Below are 13,166 nucleotides of genomic sequence, written 5' to 3' on the forward strand. Positions count from 1 at the left end.
CCTCAAAAATAGAATTCTGTATGGCAATCATCATTATCATTATTGTCATTATTATCATTATCAGTATCATCATCATTATCATTATTACTATTATTATTAGAATCATCATTTTTACCGATATGTTGATCATTATTATCTCTATTATCATTATTATAATCATCTTAATCAACATCATCATTACCATTAACATTATTATCATTATCAGCATCATAATTATTATCAACAGCATCATCATTGTGACTGTCATGATCATTGTCATCATAATAATTATAATCATTCAGCATCATCACTGTCATCAATATCATTGTCACCACTATTATCATCGTCATTAGTGTCATAATGATCATTATTATAATAATTAATGTAATTATTATTTCAATCATTATCACTGTCATTATTATTTTCAGCATTGCACTGTCAAGATAATCATTATCATTATCGTCATTACTCATCATTATTATCATTATCATTATCTATCAAGACCATCATTATCATTGTCATCATTACTATTATTAACATTATTGTCATCATTATCATTGTAATCATTATTATTATCATCGTCACTGCCAAGATCACCATTATCGTAATCGTCATTACTATCAGCATTATTATCATTATCTATCAAGACAATCATTATCATTGTCATCATTACTATTATTAACATTATTGTCATTATTATCATTGTAATCATTATTATTATCATCGTCACTGCCCAGATAACCATTATTATTATCGTCATTACTATCATTATTATCATTATCTATCAAGACCAACATTATCATTGTCATCATATTACTATTATTAACATTATTGTCATCATTATCATTGTAATCATTATTATTATCATCGTCACTGTCAAGATCACCATTATCGTAATCGTCATTACTATCATCGCATTATTATCATTATCTATCAAGACCATCATTATCATTGTCATCATTACTATTATTAACATTATTGTCATTATTATCATTGTAATCATTATTATTATCATCGTCACTGCCGAGATAACCATTATTATTATCTCCATTACTATAATTATTATCATTATCTATCAAGACCATCATTATCATTGTCATCATTACTATTATTAATAGTATTGTCATCAATATCATTGTAATCATTGTCATTATTATTATTATCATTTACACTGCCAAAATAATCATTATCATTATCGTTATTACTATCATCATTATTTTCTATCATGACCATCATTATCATTATCATTGTCACTGCCAAGATAACCATGATCATTATCGTCATTACTATATATCATCATTATTATCATTTTCATTATCTATCAAGACCATCATTATCATTGTCATCATTATTATTATCATTATCACTGCAAAGATAACCATTATCATTATCGTCATTACTATCATCATTATTATCATCATCACTTTCATGATCATCATTGTCATCATTACTATCATCAACATCATCAGCATCACTCTGCCGTGTAAAGTAAAAAAAGTTTATAAGTAGCATTTGCTTTAAGGTAGTTTTTCCCGTAGCTGTGCAAGCTAAAATCACCCTTAAAGAAAATGAGACTTACAAACTTTTTTAATTTGTACAGCAGCATTGTCAGCATTATATTATCAGAATCATCATCACCATCATCATCATATTATCACTATTATCATTATCACTATCATCATCATTATCATCACCACCATCATCATTTTTATTATAATTAAAATTACTATCATAAAAAAATCATTATGAACTGCTTACCTCCTCGATCAATCTTAGAGCGCAAATACACATATGATAACCGCTGCCTGAGAGACTGGCTCTTACACCGTCCTTGACTATACACAAAAAGAAAATAGTCTCTATTTAGATAGAAAAAAAAATAATTTTTGTCGTTTTCACAATTTTTTCCCAACAATAGATCATCACTGCATTTGCACAAAATTGACATCTGTCACTGTCGCCATTTTTTTCCACCACGCGACGAGAGACTATAGGTTAAACGGGAGAAAATTAACAATTTTTTTTTGTTCCCCCGTGTAACTATATATTAAAAGACAAATTCTCATTATAGACGTCGCGCGCAAGATTTTCTGAGAAATTCACAGTTGCATGCACACATTTGTAAATTCTACAATGTATATATGCTGCGTATATGCAACCAACAGAGATGAGAAGGTCATTAGAAAATTCACTTTCGGAATTTAACGCACAATACACGCCGGTATTTTATTGTTATTCTTTTTAACACATGGGTTTTTGTGGATTTTTTCATATCCACCAATCAGAGGTGTGACCCAATGATTTTTCTTCACACTATTCAAAAAAAAAAGAAAGAGAGCAAAACAGCACACGCGTACCGGCTGACTTCCCTCCCCCCACCCTTCTCGCACTATATTGACACTAGTAAAGACACAAATTCTCGAGAATTTTCCTTTTTTTCACTAGATATTCAAGTATAAATAGTTGTAAAAGTTTAACTTGCGTTTTGTTTGTAAATTTTGTTTTCGTCGTTTTAGTAAAATTCTGCCCTCCTCCACCCCCTAAAAAGTCACACACACACAATCATTCACAACACGATGTTCCAGTTATGGCCGGCAACAAAATGGCCGACTTTTTGCACGACACACGTATAATTATTGTATTAATTCGCAATAATCGCGACATTTGTTGGGGAATTTGACATTCTTGGGGGATAAATCGATGAATTTACACGTTAATACTTTTATTGAAATGCGATGACGTTTCACGGGGGAAAAAATGACGAATTGAGAGAAAAAGAAAGAAAAAGAGTGAGATGAGAGTATTTATTGTTATTATTATTATTCTTTTTTTTTGACGGTGTTGTTGATGACATTCACTTGTGACATCCGATCGCTCTCAATTCTTTTGTACGACCTCGGGTCGTCGGACCGAGTTACCACGAGACATGACGAAGTGAATGGAATTATTTCTCGACACCCTTCGGGTACAGTGGATGAGAGTGACATCTTGGCGGATTTTTTGGAACTTCGATAATATTCTCATTGTGATAAGGCAGATTTCTCTCTTAACAACAAGTTTTTTTTAAGAACAAAAATTGAAAATAGACTGCTTGGTGGCCAAAAGGCTAAATTGTTATTTTGCTAAACCACGCACAGCAAAACTGTTTTACCGACTGAGTGTTTCGAACCTAACCTCTTACTGTGTAAAATTTTAATTTAGCGAAATGGCAATTTAGTCTTTTGGCCACCAAGCGTAAAAAAGTTTAATAAACGGTGAAAAGTAAAAGAAATAAATAAAAAATAACAATATAATAATAAATAATGAGAATAATAATAATTTTTTTTCCAAATTTCCATCGGTCGGTAAATACTCGTAGATTCGTGGTTGATCAGTAGTGACACTATGAGTCACTAGGTGGCAGTGGGAACACTTTCCAGTTCGTATCTAGTTATATGGGGTAAAATCGATAAATAGTCTTCTTATATTTGCAGAAAAATTAAATTTAAACTACAATCAAGTACTTTCTAGTCTGAAACAATAAATAAAGTTTTTGTAATCGTTTGCGTCCTATTGTGAAAAAACAAATAAAATTTTAGGGTATTTTCTTTGTGGTTTTTATTCCGGAGCAGAGTGTGAACACCCCTTTAATTAAAGAAAAGTATCTTTTCAAATGCTTCACTTGTAACAAATTCAGTTTTATTTTGTAAATTTCAACCCACAGTAACTAGTGAGTTATTAAAAAGCGTTGCCAGATTAAATTAACACCAAAAAGGATTAAAATAACCCATTTTGGTGTTATTTTTTACTACGACTGAAATTCTACTTCAAATCAAAAACAAGTCCAACCATTACTAAAAACTAACTAATTAACTTAGTTAATAACAATCTTACTAACTTCCTAACTACCTTGCTAACTAATTTACTGACTAACTTACTAACTAATTTACTAACTTACTAATTAACTAGCTAACTAACTTACAAACTTAATTACTAACTAACTTATTAATTACCTAACTTACTTACATAACTTAGTTACTAACTAACTAACTAACTAGTTAACATAGTTACGAGCTAACTTAGTTACTAACTAATTAGTTAACATAGTTACGAACTAACTTAGTTACTTACTACCATACTAAGGGCTAATTCCACCAACCTCAATTAAAAGTTAATCAATGATTAAAGCCAGTTTAGCGGCTCCTGATTGGTTGATTGAAGATTTAATCATTGATTAGCTTTTAATCGGTATTCGTGAAACTGACCCTAAGTTAGTTATTTAATAATTAAGTTATTTAGCAACTTTGGTAAGTTAGTTACATAGTTAATAAGTTAGTAAGTTAATTAAGTTATTAGTAATTAAGTTTGTAAACTAGTTAGTAAATTAGTAAGTTAGTTAAAAAGTTAGTTACCAAAGTTAGTAAGTTAATTAGTAATTAAATTTGTAAGTTATTTAGCTAGTTAGTAAGTAAGTTAGTAAATTAATTAGTAATTTAGTTAATAAGTTAGTCAGTAAGTAACTTAGTAAGTTAGTTAGTTAATTAGTAAGTTAATTAATTAGTAAGTTAGTTAATAAGTTAATTTGTAATTAAGATTGTAAGTTAGTTAGACTGTTAATTGGTAAGTTAGTTAGAAAAATAGTAAGCTACTTAGTTAATTAGTAAATAAGTTTGTAAGTTAGTTAAAAAGTTAGTTAATAAGTTAATGAGTAAGTTAGTTAGCAACTAAGTTAGTTAGTAATAAATTATCTAGTAATTAAGATTGTAAGCTAGTTAGACAGTTAATTAGTAAGTTTGTAAGCTACATAGTAAGTTAGAATGTTAGTAAGTTAGTGAGTTAGTTAGAAAGATAGTTTGTAAGTTAGTAACAAATTAATGTCAGTAAGTTTCTTAGTGAGGTAGTTCGTAAGTTAGTTAGTTATTTATTTGCTAAGTTAGTTAATAAGTTAATTGGTTAGTTAGTTAGTAAGTAAGTAAGTTAGTAAGCTACTTAGTAAGTTAATAAGTAATTAAATTTGTAAGTTAGTTAGTTAATTAGTTAGTAAGTTATTTAATAAGTTAATTAGTAAATTATTTAATAAGTTAATTAGTAATTAAGTTAGTTAATTAGTTCATTAGTAATAAAGTTAGTTAATCAGTTAATTAGTAAGTTAGTTAGTAACTAAGTAAGTTAGTAAGTTAGTTAATGAGCTAGTTAGTAAGTTAATTAGTAATTAAGTTAGTATGTTAGTTAATAAACTAATTAAGTTAGTTAGTAACTAAGTAAGTTAGTAAGTAAGTTTGTAAGTTAGTTAACTAGTTAGTAAGTTAGTAAGTTAGTTAGTCAATTTGTAAGTTAGTTAATAAGTTAATTAGTCATTAGGTTTGTATGTTAGTTAGCTAGTTAGTAAGTTAGTTAGTAACAAAGTTAGGTTGTAAGTTAGTTAATGAGTTAATTAGTAAGTTAGTTAGGAACAAAGTTAGTAAGTTTGTTAGTTAGTTAGTTAGTAAGTTAGAAAGTTAGTAAGTTAATTAGTAATTTAGTTTAAAAATTAGTTAGCTAGTTAGTAAGGTAGTTAGTAAATTAGTTAGTAAGGTAGTTAATAAGTTAGTCAGTATGTTACGTAGTAAGGTAGTTACTAAGTTAGCTAGTAAATTAGTAAGTTAGTTAGTTAGCTCGTTAGTTAGTATGTTTTTTAGTTACTAACTATCTATTGTCCTTGGTGAAGTTAAATTCGTCGAATTTTGACAAATCGTTGACTTGGTGTTTGATTTAAAGTAAAATTTCATTCATAGTAAAAAAATTACACCAAAATTGACTATTTTAATCTTTTTTGGTGTGAATTTAGTCCTGGATTTCTCTATATAACGAACCGATGAAAAAAAACTCAAACCTATTGGGGCACTTTTCAAAAAGTTGTCCAAACCGGAAGGAAAGCATATATATGTTATTGAGTGTATATTTACATTAAAAAACACTAATAATATGAGGAATTATTTAAATAAAAAAAAATTTTACATGGATATTTGGATGGAAGTTATGTGTAAATAAAAACAACTTATTCACATTGCAGTAATTATTTTCTATTTTATATTCGTAGAATACTTGTGTTTTCAATAGTCATTATTAATTTATTCAATAATAATAATAATGTTAATAATATAATAATAATAATAATAATGAAAATAATAATATTAATAATAATAATAATAATAATAGTACCTAATAATAATACCAAAGTATATACAATGTTATTAACAAACTAGTTCCAAAAACGACATCGCATAACTTTCTAAAATGTATAAATATTATCTACAGATTGAAACAGTCATAACTTCGATCAAAAAGTCAGTTTTTCTCTCGATTTAGTTTATAAATTTTTCTCATTCCTCTTCCTTTCGACATAACCTACAAAATTCTTTTGCGTCTTAATTGCACATATTTACGACGACGGATAATAATAATAATAATAATAATAGTATAAACAAATAATGACAATAATAATAATGGAGCAAAAATAACTTAAAACTTGACATATTAGTTTTATATTTATTGCACAGTTTTCGCAATATTGCATATTATTTATATAATATAATATTATAAAACAACAGGCGAAAATTTCTTATATATTATTAATTAAACAGGAAATGTAAATTTTATTATAAATAAAATATTGATGGATATTATAATTTATTTTCAGGTGGTAATAAAAACATCACATCTACAAAGTTTGGTGAAAAAAAAACAATTGTAGCAAATAATAGACGCGCATGCGTACTCATCGATAGTGCACTGATTGGTCAAAGAAGCCCGCCATTTTTCTTTATTCATCTTTAAGGTATTTCTACAACAAATTTTCTTTTTTACCGCAATTCTAAAAGTTTAAAAGTTATATTTCTTTAACATTTATGAATTCATTTAAATTGATTTCAATTCATTAAAATTCATTTAAATTACTAAATTTGGAATTAAAAATTTTTAATTTAAAATTAATTAAAATTAATTGATTTTGAATTTATATGAGAGTTCTATTTTTTTACTTTAAAAAAAAAAATGTTTTTTTGTACTGTGTTTACTAATAAGAATTAAAATCAGGTCGCAGTAGTAATAACAAAGGTCAAGAGGTCAAATTTTTTATTGAAACCATAAAAAATTTTGATTTAAAATTATTGCTACTATTGTCTTTTTTTCTTTCAGTGAATGAAAAATTTCCATTATTTTATACATTTACATAGAAATAGAAACGAATTGTTTTACAAAATTTTGTTTTAGTTGAAATTTATGGAAAAGTTTAATTTTTTTCTATTATATAATAAAAAAAATAATAATAATATAATTACAATTACAAATAATAGTAACAATATAATAATAATGATTTATAATAATAATAATAATAATAATAATAATAATAATAATAATAATAATAATAAAAAAGAAAACAATTAATAAACCTTGAAAATAGTATACAAAATACATATTTTGCTTTTTGCAGTCAAAAGAAGAAAAATATTATTCTTTCTTCGTTTTTTTTGCACATTCAACAAATAAAACATTATTTATTTCACATGTAGTATTATATCTCATGTGTGAGATTTACAACATTTTCATCACTATTATTGTATATTTTTTTATTACTATATAGTTGTGGAGATATCGAATTTAATTTTATATTTTGCGTTATATAACATTTTTTTTTTGTTTACGAAATTTTTTTTTCTTCTAACTATTATTTTTTTTTTTAAATATTCATTTTCCCATATATCTTCTTTTTTTCGCTCATTTTTTGTTTTGCCTCAAACCTAGTTTTTTTCTCTATTTTTTTTTCTTTTGAAAAGTTTTTTTTTATTTCCTTTTTAATACTTCTTTTTGTTCTTAACTTTATTTAATAGTAGTCATTTAAAAACGATAAAATTTTAATTACAAAAAAAAATATTTGAAATTTTTTTAAATCATTTTTTTTTCCTTTTGGAATTAAAATTTATAATATTTTCGAGAAAAATTTTAATTCCAAAAATAGATTTCGATATATTTAAAAAATTTTTTAATTCCTTTTTTTTTACTTTGGAAATAAAATTTAGGATTAAATAATATTTCAGAAAAATTTTTGAATTAAAAAGGATTTGAAAATTTTTCTTTCTAATAAAATTTGAAATAATTCTTTTTTTTGCGCAAAAATAATTGAAGCAGTGGAATTTTGTAAAAAGCAAATTTGAACAAAATTTGAAAATTGAAGTCGCGTTGAAAAAAAAATATTTATTAAAAAAAAATCTCACACTTGAATTATTATTATTATAATTGTTTTTTCAGTTATTTTCTTTTTTGATTTCGTAGCAATAGGAATAATTTGATTTTGAAAAATGAAATTTTCATTTTCTATATTTTTAAAATACATTTATACATTATTACATATATAAGTGTAAAATATTTTTCAACTACTAAAAAAAGAGTCTTTTTCTTTTCTTTATTAATTTTGTGTTCTCACTCAATTTTTTTTCCTTCCTCGCACATACAAACACACAAACATTTTTTTTCATTATTATTTTTTTTATTATCTACACATTGTGCTTTTTGCCTTATATCGCCTATATTTCCACAATATTATCTCCTATATAATTAGAAAAAAATTTCACTCTTAAACTATATATTAAAGTAGCACCTGTCAATGATTCCTTCATTTTTTAAATTTTTTAATTTTTAAATCTAGACTAATTTTTTTTTGTCTCTTAAAAATAATTAGCCTATCACGAGCTTTTTCCTTATTATGAAAATTTCAATCCCTTTTCTCCTTATTTACAATAAATTCACAATTATTAACAATCGAAAATAAAAACATTGAGTTACAAATTTGAAATTGCTAATAAAAAAAATTAATAATAACGGTAATAATTAATTATGATAAAAAAAATAATAATTTTTGGATTTCCCAAAAATCTCCATGTAAAAAAAAAATTTTTAAAAAGAAAAAAAAGAAAAAAGAAAACAAAATTAAAAATAATAAAAATGGTTGTCAAAACAATTATTAAATAATAATTTATTTATCATATTCTCTAATAATTAATAATTACAGATTAACAATTAAAAATAATTAATTAATAATTGAAATGAAAAGTTATTAATTCCTTTGTCTTTGAAATATATTTTTAAAAAAATGATTTTATATAAAGTTTTTGGAGAAAAAGGTTCTTTTTTACCTTTAAACGAAAAAAAAACACTTATTCGCAGGAACGATACATATTAAAAGTAGGTAAAGTCATTTTTTCCTTTTTGGTCAGACGCACATTCTCGAAATTATTAACGCAGTCTTACATTTATAATTTATAATTATACACAGTGTATATTTATAATATATGACTCGAAGTTATAAGACTAGGTGGAATATTATAAACTAGAAATTTATATTATAAACTAAAATTTATCTACAAAACTTACAAAGCATTTTAATTTTTTTCTTTTATTGTTTATATTTATAATTTTTTATTTCATTCCTAAGCGAGATTTTCATTTTATTTTCGAAAATAATAATACACAAAGCATTTTAATTTTTTCATTTATTGTTTATATTTATAATTTTTTACTTCATTCCTAGCGAGATTTTCATTTTATTTTCGAAAATAATAATACAAAGCATTTTAATTTTTTCTTTTATAATTTTTTATTTCATTCCTAAGCGAGATTTTCATTTTTATTTTCGAAAATAATAATAATAAAATTATTGAAAAAAGAAAAAAAATATTAATAATAATAATAATATCTAATAAAACTAATAAAAATAATAATAATAACAATAATAAATAATAATAATTTATTTATAGTTAATTAACAAAATTGACACTTTTTTATTTAATTATAACATCGTTAATTAATAGACGCAAATAATTAATATTATTAACAATATTATTACCTAATATTATTAATATTAAATTATTTAATTAATTTTCAATCGTGTTTTTAATATAATTTTTACAATAATAGTTTTACAATTATTAGGATTTTAAATAATTTAAAAATAATATTTTTAAACTATTTTAAATAATTTAAAAGTAATATTTTTAAACTATTTTAAATAATTTAAAAGTAATATTTTTAAACTATTTTAAAAATATTTTTAATAATATTTTTAATGCAATATTTTCAATAAAAAAAAGTGGTTAATAACAGTTTGAAAGAAAAATTTTCAGAATAAAATTTTAAAAATAATAATTTTCAATAATAAAATGTAAAAAAAATTATAATTTACATAAAATTATATTTATTATTCATTTTTAATGATAATAATAATAGATAATAATAATAAATAACAATAAATTCAAAACATATGTAAAATGTGTTTCTTATTTTTTTTTCTTTTTTTTTGCGTCGTCAAAATAATGAAATATCGTTTTTTAGTAATAAAATAAATTATCGACTGATACCTGAGTGGAAACGGAAAAATGGCAAACCATGATTACCCGTGTGGAAAATGAAAATTGGTCCTAGCCAGGTCCTACCTATTTTGCCCTGTTAATAGCTTGGTCCTAGGTTGGCAGTGTAGGTTGGACCAACAATGGCTGGTGATGCGATTCTAGCCTGGTCCTAACTTGGGAGCCTAGTTATGACCAGTTTATTTATATACTTTATTATAATTTCGATTAGTTTATAATATTTGCTAAAGAAATAACCTAAATTATTAATAATAAGTATTAGTTTTAATTAATTATTATTTTTTTCAATTATTAAATGATGACCAAAGGCGAATTCATAAATAATGTTAGTATATGTAGAGATTAATATATATTCCTCTAATATATACATTAAAAATTAGAAAAAAATTAGAAATTTGTTAATTAAATTATTTTACAGTATATATAATCATTAAATTGCATACTTATACGAATACAACGCAGAAAAATCGGAATAAACGCAAACCTAAGAAGTAAATAAAATCTAACGCACGCGGGAATCGAACCTACGACCTACGGACTACGAGACTAACGCCCTAACCACTATGCTAATGAAACTAGTTGAGATCAAAATTTTTATTATCAGTGACTTGTGGACTTGCTTTTGATGATTCAATATAGTAATTATTGACACTAATACACGATAATAAATAAAAAAATAGTTTAGCAGCAACAATAATAATAAAATAATATCGAAATATAAAAATTCAAAAATTAATATTTTTATATTATATCAAGAAAAAAAATATCTATACATTTTCGTTAAAAACAGGTTTTTCATTGTTCTCAATCATTTTTAACATTAATTTCTTGGTCTAAAAAAAATATTCGTCTTTTGGACTTGGAAATTTTTCCTAATTAATTAAGCGGGTGATCCACTTTTTAAAAAAATGTCAAAAAAATTTATGTTAAAAACACGTTTTTCATTATTCTAAATTATTTTAAGCATTAATTTTTTGTTGCAAAAAATTTTTTAGACTTGGACTTAGAAATTTTTGCTAATGAAACTAGGAAGCCCAGGTAGGTCCTGGGTTGGACCTGGGTGGGTCAGCCCACATTCGAATTGCAATATCTCTTAGTGTTTAACACCAACTTAAACGAAACTTAAAATCAGCGATGGAAATTAGAAATATATTTTCCTAATGATAATTATATTGCAGTCTGTATCTGTTTAAATAAATAAATAAATTTTGCTGTTTTATTAACTTTTGTAACAAATTACTTAAAAACTTGCAGTTTTTTATCTAACTTCGCGATTATTACACTTGAGTAGTGAAATATGAAGATAATTTATAATTTTAACAATTCAGCATTTGTTTAAACAAAAAATTGTTGTTATTTATTAATTCTTAAGACAATAAAGCGTCTAGACACTTGTAGTCTTTTAAAATTTTGCAATTAACTAATCTGAGTATTTACTTATTGCAAAATTAGAAAAAACTGCTAGTTTCTAGGTTGATTGTGTAAAAAGTTAGTAAATAACAATTATTTGTTTGAACAATTGCTGAATTAATAAATTAATAAATTAACTTTATTTTATAGTATTTGTATAATTTTCTGATTTATGTCAAACAATAAATTGTTTAAATAAATATGATTATCAATTAATTTTATAAATATTAATTGAGAATATTTATCAATTTTTACATGTTTTTCATGTATCAATTTTGACACTTTATTTTCCTAAAAATTTTTCTAAGTCATAACTGGATCTCCTAGCTAGGACCAAGTTAGGACCAGCCCAGGATATATAAAAAGGGGTTGCCAAGTTAGGTCCAAGCTAGGGCCAATAATCATTTTAGGCATAGCATGGTGATTTCTACACGGGTAACGAGAAAACTAGATACAATCTGAAAATTTATATATTTTGACTATGGTCACATCTTAGAAAACCATGGCTAACGACAAAAATATTTGAAAACCTGAAAAAATTAATTTAATTTTAAAAAAGATTTTAAACATAAGGTTAGAATTTAGCGAACCATGGCTAATATAATAAAAATATTTAAAAATCTGAAAATTTTATTTTTTTTTATTTTGACTGTGGTAAAAATCTGTGGCCAATGATAAAAATATTTAAAACCCTCCAAATTTATATATAGTTTAGATTTTACATTTATGGTCAAAAACTAGCAAACCATGCCCAACGATAAAAAATGTTTAAAATCTTAAAATATTTATATTGTGACATAATGTTCAAAATCTAGTGAACCATGAGTAACAACAAAAATATTTTAAACCTTAAAAATATATCTATATTTTGACCATGGACAAAATCTAGCAAATTATGACAAATGACAAAAATATTTTAAAATCTTAAAATTTTCATAATTTGATTATGGTCAAAATCTAGTGAACCATGCCCAACAAGAAAAATATTTTAAACTCTCAAAATATTCATATTTTGACCATGGACAAAATCTAGCAAATTATGACGAATGACAAAAATATTTTAAAATCTTAAAATTTTTATAATTTGACAATGGTCAAAATCTAGTGAACCATCCCCAACAAGAAAAATATTTTAAACTCTCAAAATATCCATATTTTGACCATGGCGAAAATCTAGAAAACCATGGTCAACGGGAATTCTAGTTGAAATCTGGAAATTTATATATTTTTGACCATGGCGAAAATCTAGCAAACCATGATCAACGACAAAAATATAGTTTAAAAACCTTAAAATTTTTATATATTTTGACTGTAGCCGCATTCTTTGCTCCTAAATTATTTTTGCCTTTGACCATGGTTTTGCTAGAATTTGACATTTTTCTGTTTCCACGCAGGACG

General features: G+C 24.3%; 1 protein-coding gene across 2 annotated transcripts in view; it reads right to left on the reverse strand.

Annotated features, from left to right (window-relative positions):
* The window catches only part of LOC122506616 (probable E3 ubiquitin-protein ligase bre1), a 66,445-nt gene extending 63,538 nt beyond the window's left edge, over positions 1 to 2,907 (reverse strand). Inside the window, exon 1 of one of the 2 annotated variants that reach the window (XM_043618912.1) lies at positions 1,738 to 2,907. The gene's annotated coding sequence lies outside the window, so the exon portion shown is untranslated. The remainder of the gene's footprint in view (positions 1 to 1,737) is intronic. The other variant, XM_043618913.1, reaches the window with a different exon arrangement.
* Positions 2,908 to 13,166: the final 10,259 nt, after the last annotated feature.

Source organism: Leptopilina heterotoma, unplaced genomic scaffold, assembly GCF_015476425.1.
Source record: "Leptopilina heterotoma isolate Lh14 unplaced genomic scaffold, ASM1547642v1 Lhet_43, whole genome shotgun sequence".
NCBI classification, from domain to species: domain Eukaryota; kingdom Metazoa; phylum Arthropoda; class Insecta; order Hymenoptera; family Figitidae; genus Leptopilina; species Leptopilina heterotoma.